The 14,114-nt window shown below is 45.3% G+C and overlaps 1 long non-coding RNA gene across 1 annotated transcript; it reads left to right on the top strand.

Annotated features, from left to right (window-relative positions):
- The first annotated feature begins 1,892 nt into the window (after positions 1 to 1,892).
- LOC128346497 (uncharacterized) lies at positions 1,893 to 13,108 on the top strand. Its single transcript, XR_008316991.1, has 2 exons — positions 1,893 to 2,588; positions 12,892 to 13,108. It is a non-coding gene; the product is annotated as an uncharacterized LOC128346497 (long non-coding RNA).
- The last annotated feature ends 1,006 nt before the right edge of the window (positions 13,109 to 14,114 follow it).

Genomic DNA, 14,114 nt, shown 5'->3' with positions numbered 1-14,114 from the left:
AATCAAAATGAAAAAATTGATTCATGCACATCCCTAGATGGTAACCAAAGGACTCACTATTAAGTTCCAGGGCAATGAGTGCACAATCCAAGAGGGAACAAAAGCAATTGCAGATGAACACCTGTATTGCTTAAGCATAGCAAGGGAGCAGGTGAAGCTCACCACACATAAGCAACACGACAGTTGCATTCACCTATGGCATCGGTGTCTTGGCCATAGACACCCTGAAAGTGTAAAAGAACTGGTGAGACAGCACCTGACAAAAGACCTTGTGATGTAGCCTTAGCTCTGATACAGCAGTCACACTTCATAGTCACTGGACAGGCTGACAAGAGCAACACTTCCCAAAGCAAGCCAAACCAGAGCTTCAAAACCACTTGATCTCATACACAGTAATGGCAACAGATACATAGTGACCTTTATAGATAACTTCTCAAGATATACAGTCACCTATCTCATAAAGCATAAGGATGAAGCGTTGGGAAAGCTACAAGTCTATGTATCCATGGCAAGTAACAGATTTCAGTGCAAGCCACTTATACTTCAGACTGACAATGGAGGCGAGTTCACAGGAAAGAAAACTGAGGACTTCTTAAGAGCTGATGGAGTGGAGCATCACAAAATGGTCCCATATATGCTCAAACAGAATGGAGTGCCAGAACGCAAAAATAGGACTCTAACAGAAATGATTAGATGCATGCTGACAGACTCAGGTCTACCTGAAAAATACTAGGGGAAAGCAGCATTCACAGCTACATATTTGCGAAACCGATCCTTCTCCACAACAGTGAAGAAAACCCCATATGAACTGTGGTATGGAGAAAAACCAGTGTGGGACACATTAAATTATTTGGGTGCAAAGCATACATATACATCTCAAAAGACAAACATACCAAGCTGCAAAACAGGGCAGTGGAAGGAATTCTAGTTGGCTACAGCGACTGCTCCAAAGGATACAGAATTCTAGACCCAAACACAAAGTGTTAGTAACAGCGTGACATTTGAGGAAAGCTTTGCTGATGATGTCATGACTTTACAAGAATCAGAACTACCACCCAAACACACAGAAGAACTTGCTGAACAAATGGTTGAAGTTAATATACAACCAGCTGAAGTGCAGAGGCAAGCAGAATCGACAGATGTTGAGCTAAGACGATCCAGGACAAACAAAGGTAAACCACCTCTCATATAAAGCTAGTACCAACCTGAATCATCATTCTGGGAAGAGATCTGGCAAATGCCAGAAGGCGAAGCCAACAAATAGGCTAAGGCAGCAGAAGAGGAAATGAAGTCCCTGCACAGCAATAATACCTGGATGCTTACTCCATTACCCCCACATAGAAAGCCTGTAGGCTGTAAGTGGACATTTGAGATTATATATAATGTTGAAACATTCTCCCCAGTTGCTAAGCACACAACAATTAGGGCATTACTAGGTGTTGCAGCTGGAAGAGGAATGTATGTCAAACACCTAAATGTAAAAACAGCCCTTTTGCATGGCGAGTTTAAAGAGAAAATCTACATGGAACAGCTGCCTGGTTTCAAAAATACAGAAAGACCTGACTTTGTATGTAAGTTGCACAAGAGCATATATGGACTTAAACAGACCATAAGAGCCTGGAATGCAAAAAATAAATGAAGTACTCATAAATGAAAACTTCACCAGAAGTAAAGCAGATCCTTGCCTACACTCTAAGAAAGTGGACAATCGATGGATCTTTCTTCTGGTCTGCGTGGATGACCTACTGATATGTTTTGAACAAGAAGGGGATGACAGTGGAATAATGAAAGCATTAAATCAACAATTTGAAATGAAAGATCTGGGAAACAACACGGTACTTGGGAATACAGATAGAGAGAGGACTTTGGAATGAAAGCTGCAAAGGCAGTAAGTACTCCCATGGAAACCAGTTACTTAAAGGAGAGCAAAAAACAGAGTACATTGTTGCCAAACAATCAACAATATAGATAAATAATTGGGAAATTGTTATACATCATCACTGTCACATTACCCGACATTGCAGCAGCGATTGGGATCTTATGCAGGAAGGTCTCAGCGGCACCTGGAATTCAGCAAAGAGGATCATAAGTTACCTAAAAGGAACTTTACACCTTAAGCTTCGACTTCCAGCAACTTCTGAATGCAACCTAACTGGATATGTGGATGCAGATTGGGCTGGAGACAGTTATGATAGAAAATCTACCAGCGGTTATGTGTTTTTGCTTGGAGGGGGACTAATCAGTTGGGCCAGCAGGAAACAAGTTTCAGTAGCACTTTCTTCTACAGAAGCGGAATACATCACAGCTGCACAAGCTAGTCAAGAAGTAATCTGATTACAATGCCTGTTGATGGACTTCGGTCAATGTCCATGAGAACCCACACAAATCTTGGAAGATAATCAAGGGTGTATTGCACTTGCACAAACTGAGACAGTTAACCCTAGAACCAAGCATATAGATGTGAAGTATCACTTCCTGAAAGACTTAAAGGAACAAGGACTCATAGACCTGGAGTATTGTCTGAGAACATGATGGTGGACATTCTTACTAAGCCTTTAGTCAGAGAGAGGCATTGTAGGCTGTCAAAGGTAATGAACTTAGTGGGCTAATATTTCAGCTGTTGAGAAGAGGTGTTGGATATGCAACAGCTGCAGCCTAATTTACTGTGTATAGTTTGCATGTAATCTACTATGAAGCCAGAGGGGGCACTGTTGCTTCCCCAGTACTGGTTGGGCTAGCTAGGAGTTTCTATTCTCCTTCCTATTCCTGTGTGTGAGTCAGCAAGTTCCGTACTGACCGCAAAGCATGTGTCTCACATGTAAAGTTGTCTTCAACCTTGCACTGGTGTTGCTTCTGAAAATCACGTGGACAGCTCACATTCTGCAACATAAAATTCTCCTGGTTCATAATATTTACTGGATGACAGAGCCATATCCAGTGATGCTGCCTTGTACTTGTGCATTATCACATTGCCTCCTGGGATTTGGAATGTGGCTGCTGTCATTTTGTGAGTGATTGCTGTGCTAGAATGAGGATGGAACTATGTGTTTCCCATCTTGTTCACCAAAGTGCTCATCCATAAGTTTGTAATGGGTGTCTTAGGTTGCTTCTACAGTTGGGCCTGTTAGCACTGCTGAGGCATTGCTATTCCACAATAAGTGGAAATGAAATGAAAATGGCAGTTCCTCACAGCACTATATATAGCACTATATTATGCAGTTATGCCTATCCAGCCCTGCTAAATCAGGCCCAAGGCCCATCTAGTCCAGCATCCTGTTTCTCACAATGGCCCACCAGATGCCTCTGGGAAGCCCACAGGCAAGAGTTGAGGACATGCCGTCTCTCCTGCTGTTACTCCCCTGCAACTGGTACTCAGAGGCATCCTGCCTTTGAGGCTGGAGGTGATCTATAGCCCTCCGACTAGTTGCCATTAGGTGGCTAAGCTGATATTGGACAACAAGAATGTACTTTACTAAAAATGATTAAAGAGAATCTTCCTGACTAGTGAGTTAAATCATTAAAATTGAATCCTTTTGTGAAGCGATTTAAATCAAGTCAACCCTGGTTCCTAAACATCTGTAATGTCTACTCACAAGTAAGTTCATTCAGATAAACTTTCCCATGCGAACTGAAAGATTTTAGTTCACCGGTTCAGCCCAGTTTATTGCTTCCCCTAGTCAACATGATAGGAAGATTAGTTCTGAATTGCCTCTTAATTGACCCTTATTTAGTCAGTTTTCATCCCCATGCGCTCTCCATCTGTACTAAATTACTGTTTTCTTTCCATTTTGTCCCCTTTCTTCTATAGTGAAATTCACCATAAAAGAAAGGGGGGAAATGAAAAAAAAATGGGGGAGGGGGGGTAAACACAGCCCTAGAGGAATAAAACCTGACAAATAAGGGGCAATTTGGCACTAATCCCCCAGCTGTGCTGACCTGGTGTTACATTGCAACATCTTCTTATAAAGATTAAAATCTCCCTCAACAACCCCAACCCTCATCTGGTTGTTTAATTAAACAAACTGGTTCATTCAAGCACAGTAGCACAACACATTAGTAAAAACAACTCAAACCACATACAACCTCATCCATGGGATTCATAGGGCATTCCTAGAGCTACCAAAGTGACCAGCCTTTCAAATCCATGGATAAAGAACACTGATGGGCATTACTGGCAGAAGGACAGCAATAAGACATCCACAGTCATGCCTTGGCTTTGTTCTTGTCTGCAGTGGTGGGAAGCTGATGAAGGCAAGTGCTGAAGTGTACCCAGGCATTTCTCTCTTTTCCCATTCTCCACCCACATTTCATTGCCTTCCAACCTAGACTAAGCTATCCAAGTCCTTTCTTTCCCCTCTCCTCTTCCTACTCTCTATCCCTGGGAGGTGCTTCATTCTCTATATTACCAAGGTTGCCAAACCCAAATTTTCTCATTGTGCTGCTCTGCAAAAACAAGTTGTATTTCATTGTTTTCAGAAGTCTGTCTCTGACTCCCTTTGCCCTTTGGTGTACTCTGGCCTGGCACAGCTCTGTCGAGACTGGGATCCATACGTTGTTCACCCTTGCAAATTTGGTTCTGAGGAATGCTCCCATTTTAGCCTCAAAGCATAGGTGCACATATGTGTAGGATACACAGGTTCGAGCACGCGTGGGAATAGAAGCTTCCCATTTAATTGATTGATTTTCCTTCAAAATCTGAATACTGCTTTGCTTAACCACACCAAACATGCTGATGCTGCACAAGCAAATAAATAGATCACCACAAATCAGGTCTCAGATAATAGCGGAGATGTTGAAATGCAATGATTTCATAATGACATCATGGATGCTCCCCCCCCCCAAAAGCAAATTAACAGAGCAATTACCTCTCTTGGCCACAAAATGTAGTGCTCCTTTAAGAGGACGGATCACAGCTGGGTGGTAGAGCACACTGCTTTGCACTCCGGAGCTCTTAGGCTCAATCCCCAGCATCTCCAGGTAGCACAGGATGAGGAAGACCTTGCCTGGACTCTGGATGGCTACTGCCAGTCAGTAATAGACAATAATGGACTAGATGGACCAATAGTCTGATAACAGCCTGACCAATAAGGCGGCTTATTAAGTATTGGCCGAGCTCATGTGTCTTGCCGCATACCAATAAAGCGGGTGGAGAGAGAGACTTTCGCCTGCGTTGTTTCCGCTTGTCAGAGGCAAGCTAGATGTGATTGTGGCAAATGTGTGTGTCAGAATCAGATTGCCACCAATTAGTGGTCTGGAGCAATTTGAAGTGCAACCCCTGGTGCGCAGTAGGTGGGGTGCTGCATCTTTCTTGCACTTCCTGTTGAAAATCAGCATGCTCTGCTTTCTGACATTTGCCTTTGGCCAGCCACCAGATCTCTGCCTCAGTTCCCTACAGGCAAGAATAAGCAGGAATAACTTGCAAGGATTGTCCTGATGAACAATCACAGTAGAGACCGTATAGCACTCTTTGCTTTAAAAATACTGGCTGGCATTCTGATGATCAGAGTGCAGGTGTAAAGAGGGGCACAACTCCCCCACTCCCTCTATATACGTGTGGGGTTGCACAAGTGGGTGGAATGTCCCTGCTCTGCCCACACTCCAGAAGCGAGTTGGATGAGAGGAAAGACGTCATTGAGCATCTGTGAAGTGTTTCCCCTCTTCCAGGCCGCTTCCAGAGTGCAGGCTGAGAAGAGACTGCTTGCGCAACAGAGGCCCAGTTGGGTCCCTGCAGCACGTCTTGGCATGGGCACTTCCGTAGTCAGGATGTCAACCACTGAGGTTGTCTACACAACCTCATTTCATGGGGCCGGGGAGGACCAATGGAAGGCAAGACGGATCCTGCCTTCCCCCACACAGCCGCTGCTGCCACCCCACTCACTGCACCGTGCTCCCAGACTAGCACTGCTGTGGTGAGCAGCACAGCAACTGAGAGGCCAGGGGAGAGGATGCCCAGCCTCTAGAAAGCCCACAATGCACCGTGCACTGAAGTCATTCTAGAGGCTGCGGCACTCCTTCCCCCAGTCACTATGGTAGCACAGGCTGCTGGCAGCCAAAATGGGGCTGCAGGCAGTCCGTGCTGCCACACGATTGGGCGGTGGGGTAGGAGGGTCCCGATCCCAATCCTGGCGCTCCACACGAGCAGCCCTACCCAGGTAGGGCTGTGCAAGCCTGGGTAGAGCTGCTTGTTTGGATGCCCTTACTGTGGGAAGAACAGTGCAGCAGGAGCAGCCCTGGCCTCCTGTCCTTAACATTATCTTGCATCTTGGTTAAGCTGAACCTCACCCCTTCCAGGTTTTCTTGCATTCACGTGCCAGAAAGCCTTCACCCTTTCCTCGTGTCTTGCGGGTTTCTCTTGTTGCTGACTGTTTCTACATAGGCGAACAGAAGTCCTTCTAGTGGAAAGACTTTTAAGAGTGGGAAGAAGTGCTGATACAGAGGTGCTTCTAAAATTGATTACCAGAGGCAGGCAGAATCTTCTCGTAGACTTCTGGCAGTAGACAAAATGGCTGTAGGTCCAGCTTTTGACTGTAGATACATCATCACATGTTGTAAATTTGAAGCATTGATATGCTAGTACATTTTTGAAAAATCTCAGAGCCAGAGGTACTGCTTCATCAGCAAGAAAAAAAATCACTGCTGGATAGCCACACACAGTTCAGTTCTAATTAAATATTCACACAAAGGAAAAGTGTGTGTGTGTGTGTGTGTGTGTGTTCTTGCAGAACCTGCTGCTAGCATACATCTGTGCACATTATGCAAGCTCCTATCCATAACATCAGCACCGCTTCGAGGGAGGAACAGCCATCAGTCCCAATTCCTCAAACCTCACCCAGCTCCTGCCTGCCCCTTCAGCCTCCCAGAAGCTGTTACAAGCTGCTGCTGTTATGTGGGGAATTTGCTGAAGTGTTTCACAGTGAGAATGAGTTAGACAAGCAGGTAGAGTGCTTCAAAGAAAAACGCAAAGACAGACAACACATCTGCTTCCCGCTGACCGGGGGAAGAACACAGGATTCAGCATGATTAGGAAACCAGACATAAACCCGTCTCATTATGGCTTCTGTGCATCTTGCTGCCTATCCTGACTACCATAGAGTGCACCTTTATGCCTTTGACTGGGGTGTGAGAAACACCTGTGAGAAATGGTGCTTTAAAAAATAATCTAGCTTTGATTTGCAGCCGAGGCAGAACATCTTCCTTCCATCTGCATCCACAATGCACAGTGGAGAAGCTGGTATTCAGTACACCATTTGGATTCTTGAACATTCCAGCTTTCCAGGGGGTGGGGGGGCAGGTGGAGTGAAGTTGGTAGCTCTCATGGTGCTGAATAAACAGGCAGCTGCCTGAGTCAGACCCTTGGTCCTTCTAGCTCAGTATTGTCTGCAAGGGCTCACTAAGGGTTTCAGGCAGAGGTCTTTTCTAGTCTTACCTGGGACTATTACACACAGCAAGCTATACTGCAAGTTTACTGGGAGGCTTTACTGCAAACTCAAAGTTGTCCCCCAAAACCGACGCAAATAGTGGATTTTATTTTACCCCGGATATAAATCGGGTTGCACCCTTAACGTGGAGTGAAAAACCCGAATTGTGTGTGAACTGCTGCCCCATAATTCGCAGTGACTTTGGGGTAAATCTGGTCAATATGCGAACGCACCCCCTCCATTCCAGAGGAGATGCAATTTAAAGCACTTTAAAAGCCCCTTGTGAAAAACGTCCTGGAGACTGAACCGGGTATTTCTTGCATGTAAAGTATTTGCTGTACTGCTGAGCTGTAGCCCCATTAACAATCTAAGCACATGTGGGTGATGAGAGGAGGAAATGGTACTGTGGATGTTTATTGCCCTATGCAGAGAAGAGATGTGGTGAAGTATATGTATGCCTTTTTCTGGAGGGTGGGCGAAGGAAATGTGTCCCATCTCCACTCTACCAGTCTGTAAAGGGTCCCAAGCTTCTCAATTAGGAAGTTGTCTTCTACTGAACCAGGGCATTTGGTAGTTTATGCTGAGTGGCAGTGACTCTCTAGGATTTCAGGCAGAGGTCTTTCCAGCAATACCTGGGACTGAACCTGAGCATGAAAGGTATGTGCTCTACTTCTGAGCTAGGGCCTTTCCCTGAAGTAGGCTGCCTCTTTTCCTATTCCTTTGGCCAGCTTTCCTGCCTCCACTGGGCATTGCTATGTTTCATTGCTTTCCAGTTCAGTTTCTGTCCTGGAGGTGGTCAAAACCATTTTAGCAGCTTTGCCAATTTGTCTAAATTGACAGGGGAAATACTACAGGCTAGTCTTCTCATCAGCTTACAGTACTATAGATCATTCCACATTGCTGGACTGCCTATAGAATTAGGCAGGGTTGGAGGGCTGTACTCTAGATTTTTTCATTCTTATCTACCAGAAGGCCAAAAGGGACAAGTGATCCTGTATTATCTGAGAGCTAACCTATGGGTTCCACAAGATCCTGTCTTATCCCCATTGTCAAACAGCTCTGTGAAGCCATTGGAAGACCATCTGGAGTGAAGGGTCATGGATCAGCTTTATTTCAGACTTAAATGAAGTGAACTGGCTGAAGCTGGAGATGGGATAGATGAGGATCATTGGAATCTAGAGAGATGCAGCCTATTGAGTAGCCATCAACAGTGTAGTTGTACTATTATATCGATCATATCATATGTCATATCAATGTTATATCAGGCATATACTGGGCTGCTTCCTTGTCAGGAGAGACTAGGACTATAGTTTAGGCCCTTTGGGGCACAGCAGCCCCATGTGGCGAACTACCAGAACTGCATTCTGGGAAATAAGTGACCCCAGATTCTGGACTGGCTCCACCCACTCAGGCTGGCCATTGGGAGCTCCTGGTTCCACCCTAACCACTGACCACAACACAGCCTTCACATTACTAGTGCCACAACTATTACTGGGCCACTCAAGAGCATTCTACCCAGCTCCAGCTTATCAGTCAAATGTGGCCTTTTCTAGAGGATAAACACCCTGAAATTATTGTCCATGTTCTTGAGATCCACAACTAAAGCCCTGCTCCAAGTCCCCAGGTCTACGGAATTCCTCCCCTACAGAAGCTTCTCTATGGCCACATTCACACGTAATGCAAATCCACAGTTAAATGTACCAGAGGTCAGAATTTGTGTATGTCCGCATGCTTGAAACTGTGGTTTCACAGCAAGAGAGACCTGCGGTTTCCCTCACCAAACTCCAATCTGAACCTTCAGTTTGTAGTGACTTTCGCCGCCCCGACCTGAGGTTTTGGCTCTGCAACGTTATGTCCGAACATGGACACCACCATAATCGCAATTTTGTGCTGTTTCTGGAACTGTTTTTATAGAGGGCAGCCCAGACCCACCCGGGGCCATGCCCCCCTCCATGCTTGTGGCACGTCCTGCTGGCTGCTTCTCTGAGCACTTGCCCTACCCCCCCATCTCCAATCTAATAAAGCAGTTGCCCAGAAAAAGGGACACTGCCATGTTCCATCTCAAGCTTCCAAGCCTGTCAAACAAGACAGTTCCATGGGGGCATGCCCTCTTCCCACTCTGTCCCTTGTCTCCCCCCCCACCACTGGAAATGAGGAGAGAAAAGAGACAGGATCGTGTTTTGCTCTCTGAAAAGGAAGTGATAAAGTTGTATATTCACAAACACATGCAGCCATGGTGGCACCATACACCAGACAACCCAATTAGATCACTGGGGAAGTAACATATGGCAGGGCAGCAATAGCCAGGGTCAGGTTTGAAAGGCAGCCCCAACCAGGAATTCTTGGATGGCTCTGCTCTATTTTTTGTACAGTAAATTTGGGGAATGGGGGCCCAGCCCCTTCCCATTGGGGGAACATGTGTGGTCCCTAGCCTTGCTCATGAGAAGAACCATCCAGCAGAAGCAGCACTGCTTCCAGTGAAAGGAGAGATTCCTCATATGTAATGAGGATTGATGCTGCTTCTGAGTGGACCACTCACTCATGAGAGTAGAAGGCCATGGGGATATCCCTTCACAACTCATAAAAAGAAATGTCTGGGGGTCCAGGGGGATTGGTCAGAATCACTAATAATGTGTGATAAAAGCCTTTCTCCCATGGACCACTGTCTCATGAGAGTGTTAGGTCATGGAGACACACATGCAGGCTGGACAGCAGACACAAGCAAAGTGTGGGGACAGGTACCCCGGCAACACCTTTCCTAGTCTTGGCATCTGTGAGGATACAGTCAAAGCAGACCCTCTGCCAGTTTGGTCACCCATTGGGACATATACATTTTTATTTTTGCATGACAGTGTGACCCCACTCTCCTGAGGTCACTGGAAATTGGGGCTCCCTTCTGCTGCAATTCCCCATGGTGACCAATCTGCATACACCACAATGCCAGTCCAAACCAGGGAAATTTGAATGAGAGAAAAGATCTGTCCCTGGTGTCTCCCTAGTCTGCCCACCTGGCTACACCCGGACACATACAGTGTCACATTCTCCTTTGGTTGCATCGTTACAGAGCAGGGGGTCACTGTGCAAAATTTATATCATTAGCCAGAGAGAAAGGGGGCCCCACACAAGCAAGACCCCCTTTTGGGGGGATGGCTCAACTCATGAGCACTCAGTCTGATGGAAGTCTGAAGATTTTCAAGCCTAAGGTCCTCCCCAGTGGACTGGTCCCCTCATGAGAGGGCTAATTCCCAGGCGGCAAGCTGACACGGGGGCAGGAGTGTGGTTTGGTCTCCATGAACTGCTTTGCTGGGGTGAGCCATCACAAGAACATCTTTGGTCACAGTGGGCCAGACCCCAGGACCCCTCCCTGGAGTAACAGGAAAATAGTGCCCTTCAGCATCCCCCCACTGCCAGAAATTGTGCTTGTGTGAGACTGTTTTGTTGTGGGTTTTTTACAAGGGCAGTGGTGCAATCACTGTCAGATGAAGGGCTTTCATGGCAATTAAAGGAATTTAAATGCCAAGGGCGGGCAGACCATTCTGAAAAGGCACGGTTGTGCTCGGCACGGTTGGTTGCATATGAAAGGGAGACTAGAAGTGTGAGTACTGTAAGATATTCCCCTCAGGGGATGGGGCCGCTCTGGGAAGAGCACCCGCATGCTTGCATGCAGAAGGTTCCAAGTCCCCTCCCCGGCATCTCCAAGATACGGCTGAGGGAGACTCCTGTCTGCAACCTTGGAGAAGCCACAGCCAATCTGTGTGGACAATACTGAGCTGGATGGACCAATAGTCTGAGTCAGTATGGGGCAGCTTCCTATGTTCCTATGGCAATGTCCTGAAGGCCTGGAAACTTAGCATGACATTATTCTACAGACCTAGAAAGAGTAATGGAAAGACTTTCAAACAGATTTTCTCTGCTGTATTTTCTAAAGCAAAAGCTGTTCAAAAGTGGAGCAGCCTGCCTCACACCATGGTAGCTCCGGCTCGTCTTTGCTAGAGCTCTTGAAACAGAGGCTGGATGGCCATACTGTAGCAGATTCCTGCACTGAGCAACATATTGTACTTTAAAACCTCCCAGGTCCCTTTCAACTCTTAACATTCTATGGTTATGTGGAACATTATCGGAGGGAGCAGGAGACAGATTACCTTACATCAAGCCTATATGCACAACTTGATCTGCAATGAGTGGGTGTCCTGACTGATTTTCTGCTCATGTACCCCCGCCCTTGCCACTTCAGTTGCCTTAGTCCCAAATGTCCATGTCACTTTTTAAAAATGCATCCCCCCCCCCCCACAGTACAGAATATTTAATGTGCCAGTATATGCAACATTTGATACACCAGGACAACAATTATGCACCTTGCGGACATTTTTGTTCAAATACTTTTGAAGCTTGGCTGCATTCAGAACCACGATGGCACAGATGTTCACTGAGCTTATTTCACGCACACTAAATAAGAGTTTAGTCATTGGCTGTAGTACTTGTGTTGTGAAATGTGAAAACATGAGAAATATTTTCACGTAGGCATTATTATGAACAACATTTTCCCCCTTTGAAAAAATGAACACACCTTTTGCAGATTTTTCTGATGGTAAAATAAAGGTGCATGTAATTTTTCAAATTCTGCACTCTTTTTGCCTTCTGGGCTCCATTCAAAATGCTGCTAAGGATTTTTAAAGCCCAGAATGGCAGGTTGCCTCCACCCCTTTAAAGTAATCCCCAAACTCTCTCTTCCCAAGTACACCATCTATGCATTCCATTAGATTTTCCAGGACCCAGGAGAAGTATTCTCAGTGGCTGCTTTTCAATTTTAGAATACCCTTCTCCTGGAAATTTGGTAAAGCTTGAGTTCTTGCTGAAGTGCTAAAATATTTTTTTTTATTATTCAAACTGGCTTTGGTGCTTAGGGATAAGAACATAAGAACAGCCCTGATGGATCAGGCCCAAGGTCCATCCAGTCCAGCATCCTGTTTCACACAGTGGCCCACTAGAAGCCTCTGAAAAGCCCACAGGCAAGAGGTGAGGCTATGCCCTCTCTCTTGCTGTTGCTCCCCAGTAACTGGTATTTAGAGACCTCTGAGGCTGGAGGTGGCCTACAGCTACCAGACTCGCAGCTATTGATAGACCTGTCCTTCGTCTAAGCCCCTTTTAAAGCCATCCAAGCTAGTAGCTATCACCACATCCTGCAGCAGAGAATTCAATAGATCAACTACATGCTGTGTGAAAAAGTACTTCCTTGTGTTGGTCCTAAAATTCCCAGCCTTCAGTTTCATGGGATGATCCCCAGTTCTAGTGCTGTGAGAGAAGGAGAAAGATTTCTCTCTGTCCACTCTCTGTACTCCATGCATAGGATGGAGTGGGGTAGGGTGGGATAGGATAATTAGCATATTGTTACCTGTCCTGCATCCTTGTGATGAAACAAGTGTTAAGTATATATAACTTGAACAACTCAATCCTTTCTCATGCTTTGTAATAGAATCCGTTGGCCGGAGGTATATCTTCAAGAAAACTTCCCAGATTCCTGCTTTAGACATTTCAGGATTAGCCTGGAAGCATGGCAGTTCTTCTAACATGCAGGTACAAAGTGGTACAGAAAACCCCTGACCTTGTGTGATATGTTTTATTGTGCAATGTTGTTTATTGTCATCCTGTTGTTACTGTTATGCTCACTGATTAAATTTTTAGTATTCCTATGGGCCTTGAAACAATCTGTTCCATAATATTTTTGAAGCGTTTATTGAACTGTTGTTATTTTATTTACTGATATGAATCCTGCTTTGGAATGAAATGGTTATTGTATAGATGTTTATGGCAGCAATAGATTATTTATTTACACTTATATCCTGCTCTTCCTCCAGGTTGTTCAGGGCAGTGTACATGGTTATTTTTATCCTCACAACAACTCTGTCAGTGGGTTAGGCTGAGAGAAAAATGACTGGCCCAAAGCTGTCCAATGAGTTTCAAGGCTATAATCTGTTACTGTTATTTCTTCCCCTTCATTTTAATAGCTCTAATATTGTCTTCATTTTTTTTTCTTTTTGTGGTGGTGATAGCTGCTTTGAGCTTCCTTCAAGGCGGTAAGGTGGTCTGCAAGCATTCAGTGAAAGGAGCCAAAATCTCATTGAGTCATGCAGAATATATTGCCTGAGCTCACTCTTCAATTGCCCCCAATTGCTGAATTGCTAAACCAGAGACCAGTGGAGGGTAAAGGCAGGAGCACGTCAATGGCAGGGCTTGGATCTGTATCAGATGCACATTTTGACCCTCATACCCCACCTCCTGCAAATGTTATACAGATAGATTGTGCTTGACACCCAAGGGAAAACAGAACACAACCATAGCAGAATTACCCCAGTTACCTTGACAAGTTCTGGCAGAACTTGTCAAGGTTACTGGGATCATTTGAAAGGCAAGGTGTTACAGGAACTTCTAGACTGTTTGCACATGTTATAGATAATAAGGACATCTCCCAGCTATGAACTCTGATTCATTTCTGTTTTCCTCCAGAGACCTCACTAAAGTGGATTTTTCAAAAACATGGGCTCTGTGGAATTCACTAGGAAGGATTGCTACATCTCATAGCTCATCATAAAAGGGGCAGTCTTGACAAAAGCAGCTGCTATCCCATTAGTTTCACTCTAGTAAAAAAAAAACCTGGAAGAAAAGAAATGCAAAATAAAAACTAGAAGGGCAAGGAAT

Source organism: Hemicordylus capensis, chromosome 2 (genome assembly GCF_027244095.1).
Source record: "Hemicordylus capensis ecotype Gifberg chromosome 2, rHemCap1.1.pri, whole genome shotgun sequence".
Classification (NCBI taxonomy): domain Eukaryota; kingdom Metazoa; phylum Chordata; class Lepidosauria; order Squamata; family Cordylidae; genus Hemicordylus; species Hemicordylus capensis.
This window is presented reverse-complemented; position numbering and strand designations above follow the sequence as displayed.